An 8,402-nucleotide genomic window follows, 5' to 3' on the forward strand; every position below is an offset into this window, starting at 1 on the left:
ACCAAGGTGATTGAGTACCAAGGCGTTTGAGAACCAAGGTACCACTGTACTTTCCAGGCATCAGTGGCGTAGCGTGGGGGGTGCAGGGGGGCCGGCCGCACCAGGCGCAACATCTGGGAGTTAGGGTTAGGGGGCGCAAATCCATGGGTTAGGGGGTGCAAATTACTTGCCTTGCCCCGGGTGCTGACAACCCACGCTAACCACTGCCAGGCATGCTTGACATTTCTGCTGAAATGCAAAGGGAGGCATTTCTGCCTCATCCATCTCCTTCTCCCAGGTGGGATTCCTGGAACTTCTCACCATCTGCCAGACATTGCTTGTTTTTGGGGGGGGGAGGGGGCTAGGTTTCTGCCGCGTCAGGCTGAGAGCAAACAGCCTATGAAATATGTATGGTAAGGATGCCTCTCCTCCCTTCCCAAACCTTCTCCTACTCAAGTCTTGAAGCCTCTTGCAGCAGCAGATCAGTCTAGAATCAAAATTCTTCTTTTTATTTTTTTAAGAGAAGGAGAAACTGTGATTGATTCCCAAGATATCCATAATATAGTTGTCTGAAACTTAGCTGGGGGTTTTCTGGGAAAGGTGCTGTGGATGCAGAAAGAGGAATCGGGTTTTATCACAGCACAAAATCATCCGCCTTCTGCCCAACCATCCCTGGCTTAAGATCAGTGCCGGGTTTACGTATAAGCTAAACAAGCTATAGCTTAGGGCCCCACTCTCTTGGGGGCCCCCCAAAAAATAAAGGAAAAGAAACTGGATGTATATTTCCAAAATATACGATAATAAATAAATAAAACAAAACCTACATAACAGCAACAGTGTTTTGTGTTGTGTAGGCTCCTATGATGTACCATATTTTTCGTTCTATAAGACGCACCAGACCACAAGACGCACCTAGTTTTTGGAGGAGGAAAACAAGAAAAAAAAATTCTGAATCTCAGAAGCCAGAACAGCAAGAGGGATCGCTGCACAGCGAAAGCAGCGATCCCTCTTGCTGTTCTGGCTTCTGTGATAGCTGCGCAGCCTGCATTTGCTCCATAAGACGCACACACATTTCCCCTTACTTTTTAGGAAGGAAAAAGTGAGTCTTATAGAGCAAAAAATACGGTAAGTAATGGGACCCACCTGCTAGCCTGCTCCCTAATATATCACTGTTTTGCTCATTTCTATATATAGGGTGCCTACATTCTGCATGGACTGGTTGCATGCCAACATGTGCAAAGGGCTTTAGATACCTATTAGGTCCATAAATTACCATATAGCATATTTTCAACATGAAAAACAGTGACAATTTGTTGTTGACAAAGGACAGCTGGACATATAAAGGCCCCTATTACCTTCAGTAGCTAAGGGCCTCATCAAACCTAAATCCGGCCCTGCTTAAAATGGCTAAATGTTGCCCCCAAAAAACCCCCACCCAATATTGCAAAATCCCTTCCTCAGGAATCAACTTGGTCTCCACACCAGGGAGGAGGAAAAGCTGCTGTAAGTAAGCAAAAATTGCAATGAATGGTCATGGATAAAGCAAATACAGAAAGGAAAACTTTTCTCACCAGAACTCACGGTCAGCCAATAAGGCTGAATGTTGGAAAATTCAGGAAAGACAAAAGAAAGGACTTCTTCGTGCAGTATATAGTTATAATATGAAATTACCCCCCCAAAAAAAAAAAATTTACTCTTATTCTTATTTAATTACCCGTCCTTCCCCAAAGGTACCAGGGTGGGTTACAACAATAAAACACAAGAAATATTAAAACAGCTTACAATCATAAAAAGGTGGATCCTGAAAATATATGCCTCAAGTGTCAAAATGCAGGGTAAAAGGTATTCACCAGAAGGTATTAGATTCAGCTCTGTGGGGAGGGGGGTTCCACAGCTTAGGGGCCACCACAGAGAAGGTCCTGTCTCAGGCTGCTACCCTCACCCACCCAGATTATCTGTGCATGGAGGGACAACCAAGAGGTCTCAGTCTACTGATCTCAGCACCCAAGAGGGTCTGTAGGAAAGCAGGTGGCCTTTCAGATATTTGAGACCTGGGTCATTTAGGGCTTCAAACACCAATGTTGAGCACCTTGAACTGGGTCCAGAAATGAACTGGCAACCAGACCAGCAGTTTTAAAACACGAGGTCTAAATGGAACCCCAGCCAGTAATCTGGCTGGTGCATTTTGGACCAAATGACGTTTCTGCCTGAGCCCAGTATACCTGGAGGAGCGTCTCCACCACCCATCATTCAGCCCTGACACTGAGGTCCAGCTCCAAGGGCCTTCTGGTGGTTCCCTCACTGCGAGAAGTGAGGTTGCAGGGAACCAGGTAGAGGGCCTTCTCGGTAGTGGCGCCTGCCCTGTGGAACACCCTCCCATCAGATGTCAAGGAAATAAACAACTATCTGACTTTTAGAAGCCATCTGAAAGCAGCCCTGTATCGGGAAGTTTTCAATGTCTGATCTTTTACCATTTTTTATGTGCTGTAACCTGCCCAGAGTGGCTTGGGAAACCCAGCCAGATGGGTGGGGTATTGTTATGTACTAAGCTTGGATCCTAGAACAATAGGCAGGTAGGATCCTAGAATGCAACAACTGATTGGCTTGCAGGAGAAGACCAATCAGGCTTCAGGAGGGAAGCAGAACGAGCCAATCAGATGGGACTCATCGTGTAAATAATGTATATAAAGGCCTGAGGTTTGGGGGGAAATTCAATCACTGTTTTACAAACTGCAATAAAGAGCATGAAATCACTGCAGGACTCCGAGTATATTTCAGGTATAAATAATAAGTTGTTGTTGTTATTGTTATCCACGTCGCCTTCAAGGGCAGCCCCATGTACCCCTGGTCTTAATAGCCTTTTATCCGAAGGTGACATTCCTAATCAAGAGTAAATATCTCAATTGGAGATAGCTGTTCCAGTTCTTCCTCTCTCAGGTGGAAAGAGTTGCAAAGATATCACTCCCTCTCTACCCATTTGTGAAAATCCCCCCCCCCCCCCAATTTGCTGATGTTCACATTCTGACCACTAGAAGTCACCCAAATCAAATTAATCTTACCTTGGCTGATTCTTGACACTAGAGCAGAGCTTTCCAAACTGTGTGTCCACTCCTGACACATTAGTGTATTGGTGGCGGTGTGTATTCGTGTTGTGCCAACGCTTCCTGCGCTCCATCCGGGACAGGAAAGGGGTTAGTTTAACCTCCGGTTTGCTAGTAAAACTACATTAAAAGGTAAAGGGACCTCTGACCATTAGGTCCAGTCGTGACCGACTCTGGGGTTGCGGCACTCATCTCGCTTTATTGGCCGATGGAGCTGGCGTACAGCTTCTGGGTCATGTGGCCAGCATGACTAAGCCACTTCTGGCAAACCAGAGCAGCGCACGGAAACGCCGTCTACTTTCCCGCCAGAGCAGTACCTATTTATCTACTTGCACTTTTTGGCGTGCTTTTGAACTGCTAGGTTGGCAGGAGCAGGGACCGAGCAACGGGAGCTCACCCCAACGTGGGGATTCGAACTGCCGACCTTCTGATCGGCAAGCCCTAGGCTCTGTGGTTTAACCCACAGCACCACCCGCAAAATGATGCATGTCTAAAAAGTGTGTCACCAGCATGGAAAGTTTGGAAAGCTCTTCTCTAGACTGTGGCTTAGGATTCTAGATTCCGTTCCTAGGAAGCAGAAGGTCCCATTTGAAAGGGTTGTGCCAGCCTTCCCCAACCTTCTGCCCTCCAGATGTTTTGAACCACGGCTCCCCAGCTGTATTTCCCTAGGGCTGGTGACAGCACAGCCATGCTGGCCAGGAGTGATGAGAGTTGTGGTCCAAACCAGCCAGAAGGCAACCGGTTGGTAAAAACTACTCTAAGGCGGGGGTGGGGAACTTCTGGCCTGCAAGCCAAATTAGGCCCAGCAGAGGTTCTAATTTGGCCCACAAGACTATTTTTCCAAAACCACACCCACCTGTCCTATGTGATATCATGTGGGCCGGTAAAGGTAAAAATGTAACTGCAAAGCAACAAAATGGAGCCTTAAAGTCCATTGCTGGTTGTTCCTTGGCAAGTAGGGCTTGCTGTCTGTACAGACAGACAGCAAGTCCTGCTTTTGTCAGGGATGAGCAGAAGATTGGTAAAAAGGAAAGGGCAAAGTCATCATCATCATCATTTTACAAGTGAAACTTGGAAAATTAGAATATTGTGGAAAAGTTCGTTTATTTCAGTAATTCAACTTAAAAGGTGAAATTAATATATGAGATAGACTTATGACATGCAAAGTGAGATATGTCAAGCCTTTATCTGTTATAATTGTGATGATCATGGTGTACAGCTGATGAAAACCCCAAAATAACAATTTCAGAAAATTAGAATATTAAATGAAATCAATTTCAGAAAATTATAATATTAATTAGAATATTAAATTTCAGAAAATTAGAATATTAAATGAAATCAGCAAAACAAGGACTGCAAATAGAGCAATATTGGACCTCTGAGAAGCATGCATATGTACTCAGTACTTGGTTTGGGCCCCTTTTGCATCAATTACTGCCTCAATGCGGCGTGGCATGGATGCTATCAGCTTGTGGCACTGCTGAGGTGTTATGGAAGACCAGGAAGCTTCAATAGCAGCCTTCAGCTCTTCTGCATTGCTCGGTCTCATGTCTCTCATCTGTCTCTTCGCAATGCTCCATAGATTCTCCATGGGGTTCAGGTCAGGCGAGTTTGCTTGTCAATCAAGCACAGTAATCCCATGGGCACTGAACCAGGTTTTGGTACTTTTGGCAGTGTGGGCAGGTGCCAAAGACCTGCTGGAAAATGAAGTCAGCATCCCCATAAAGCTCGTCTGCAGAAGGAAGCATTAAGTGCTCCAAAATCTCCTGGTTGACCCTGGACTTAATGAAGCACAGTGGACCAACACCAGCTGAAGACATGGCTCCCCAAATCTCTTTTCTGATGAGAGCAGCTTTTGCATCTCATTTGGAAACCAAGGACCCAGAGTCTGGAGGAAGAATGGGGAGGCACACAATGCCAGATGCTTGAAGTCCAGTGTGAAGTTTCCACAGTCTGTGTTGATTTGGGGAGCCATGTGCAAGTATGTGCTGGGTTCCACGGCAGGCATTAAGGAGCTTAGCCCGTGACGTTTATCACAGCAAAGGTGAGGAGGTTAGAAATGCAAGGGTAAGGGTCAAGGGGATTCAGGAAGCCAGCCTAGCAGAGGGAGATGTCACGCTTCTTCTCGTCACAGGAATGCACATTTAGAAATTTAACACTGCATTTCTGAAGCACCAGGGTTGGTTAATGAATCATGGTGTTTCGCTGAAAGTCAGTGGCGTAGTGTGGGGGATGCAGGGGGGCCGGCCGCACCGGGCGCAACACCTAGGGGTTAGGGGTGCAAATCCACGGGTTAGGGGGCGCAAATCCACGGGTTAGGGGGCACAAATTACTTGCCTTGCCCCGGGTGCTGACAACCCACGCTACGCCACTGCTGAAAGTTCAATATGCTTTGCATCACATTATCTGCACGGCCCTTTATACTGGGGTGGGGAAACCTCAGGCTTAGGAGTCAAAATCGTCCAGACCCCTCTGTCTGGCCTTCAGCATGCTCTGTTTAGGTCACAGTCTAAAACAACAGACAGTGGTACCTCTGGTTGCAAACGGGATCCGTTCCAGAGCCCCGTTCACAACATGAGCAAAACGCAAACCACGTCTGCGCATCTGCGCGTGCCGCGATTTGCCGCTTCTGAGCATGCGCATGATGTCATTTTGAGATTCTGCGCATGCGCGAGCAGCGAAACTCGGAAGTAACCCTTTCCAGTACTTCCAGGTCGCCAAGGGACGCAACCTGAAGCAAACGCAACACAAGGTGTGACTGTACACCTGTCATATGCAGCATGAGGTGAGCAGGAAAAGGTAAGTACCTTGGTTCTCAAACTTAATCCGTTCCGGGACTCCTTTTGATTCCCGAAACCATTCAAAAACCAAGGTGTGGCTTCCAATTGGCTGCAGGACCTTCCTGCACTTAATCAGAAGCCACAAAGGACGTTCAGTTTCCAAAAAACGTTTGCAAACCGGAACACTTACTTCCAGGTTTGCAGAGTTCGGGAGCTGATTTGTTCAGGAGCCAAGCCGTTTGAGTACCAAATCATGCTTTGCAAATCAACAATCAGGAGCCTCCATGTGCACTCCTGGTCATATTGGGTGTTTTATATTGTATTTTTATGTTGTGAACCACCCTGAGATCTATGGATGAAGGGTGGTATACAATTTTAATAAATTAATGGTGGTGGTGGTGATGGAAACCCACCATGAATCCTTGCAGTGCGCCCCTAATTATAATCAGTGCTTATTTTCTAAAAACATGTTTAGGGGTACTCTCATTTTCCTACTCATATTGAAATACTGCCCCTCAATGAGGTCAAACTTAGATTCACTACATGTTTAGGGGTATGCATACCCCTGCGTCCCCCCAGAAAAAAGCACTGATTATAATTATATAGATTTTGACCTATAAAGCCTTAAACAGCTCAGGACAGCAATACCTCAAGGACCACCTCTCCCCATATGAACCTACCCGGACCCTGAGATCAGACACCTTCTAGACACCTTCATTACATGTCTTTAGGCACCAGGCAAAAACGTTATTCTTCAACCAGGCCTTTGGCTGATTAATATTCTACAGTATTCTAAATGGGGGGGAGGGGTTAGTGTTTTGTTGCTTCTGTTTTGACTACAGTGGTACCTCGGGTTACAGACGCTTCAGGTTACAGAAGCTTCAGGTTACAGACTCAGTTAACCCAGAAATAGTACCTCGGGTTAAAAACTTTGCTTCAGGATGAGAACAGAAATCGCGCACCAGCGGCGCGGCGGCCCCATTAGTTAAAGTGGTACCTCAGGTTAAAAAACAGTTTCAGGTTAAGAACAGACCTCCAGAACAAATTAAGTTCTTAACCCGAGGTACCACTGTATTTATTTGTGCTTTCATCTTGCGATTTTATCTTGTGAACTGCCCTGAGATATTTTGATGAAGGGCTGTATATAAATCTAATGATGATGATGGTGATGATGATGAAGAAGAAGAAGAAGAAGAAGAAAAGACACATATTGATGTGCCAATATGCAGCAGGTGGACTTGGCAGAATCAAGGCTGAAATTGGTGGGGCGGTGCTTCTATTTGCCCTCATGAACCAGAGTTGACTAACACCCTTTTTTATCTCCCGTCTGGCATGATTGTATACTCCATTCTCTGGAACCAGCCAGTCTGAAGTGCTTTTGTCTGCTTAATAGGGTCAAGGCTGGACATGACACTTTTTCCAGACCAGACTTCAAAATGCTCTATATTGATTCTCTGTTGAGATGACCTAACCGAGTTGCTTCACAGAATGACCTTCAGATTATGCCAATGCAAAGAGATTTCCCCCCTTATCTCCTCTCCACCTCCCCAGGGTGTTGCGATACCAGAGCCAGGAGCACAGATAACCTCCTGCTGAAATATGCCTGCATTTCCTTTTGGCGGCTCTGACACTGGGGCAGGCGGGGAAGGTAGCAATGGCAGTGGGGGGAGAAGCTAAGAGGAGAGTTAACCTGTGGAACTCCCTCCCACAGGAGGCAGTGATGGCCGACAACCTGGATGCCTTTAAAAGAGGATTAGACAAATTCTTTTTTTATATATAATATTTTTTATTAATTTTAACATATAAATTATAAAATGTACCACAAAACTTATCACTTATACAATCTTTTTAGACTTCCATCAGCACCTCTGATGATCCACCGTTTTAACCACTTCTTATGCATTTCTTAACTTTATATTGCCTTTACATCCTCCCCCTTGTCCATTTTTACAATACTTCTAATAATACTCCTCACAAAACTGCTTGCAACCCTACAAACGTCATCTGTTCTTCACAATTAGTTTTCAAATAGTCCGTAAATTTACTCCAGTCTTCCGTGAATTTCTGGTCCCGCCGGTTTCGAATCCTTCCTGTTAGTTTATCTAATTCTGCATAGTCCATTAACTTCATCCATCATTCTTCAATCGTCGGTAACTCTTCTTGCTTCCATTTTTGGGCCAATAATATTCTTGCTGCTGTTATTGCATATAAAAAGAGCTTACATGAGGATTAGACAAATTCATGGAGGGGAGGGCTATCGATGGCTACCAGCCACCATGGCTATGCTCAGTCTCCACAGCTGAAGGCAGACATAGTTCTTAATAACAGGTGCTGGGAGACAGGAGGAGAGAGTGGGACACACACAGAGAGTACATTTATTATTAGAACTCCCTACCCACAGGCTCTCGATTCAGTAGACATGTTACAAAAGGAAAAGGGACCGCGGAGGCAAGAGGAAAGCAAACATCAGAGCAGCAGCTCCTTCCCTGGTCCATAGATAGAGCAAAGTGTTGCCAATCCTTTCCTATGAGGCAGGGATGCA

Source organism: Podarcis gaigeae (assembly GCF_964106915.1).
Source record: "Podarcis gaigeae genome assembly, chromosome: 16".
NCBI lineage: Eukaryota > Metazoa > Chordata > Lepidosauria > Squamata > Lacertidae > Podarcis > Podarcis gaigeae.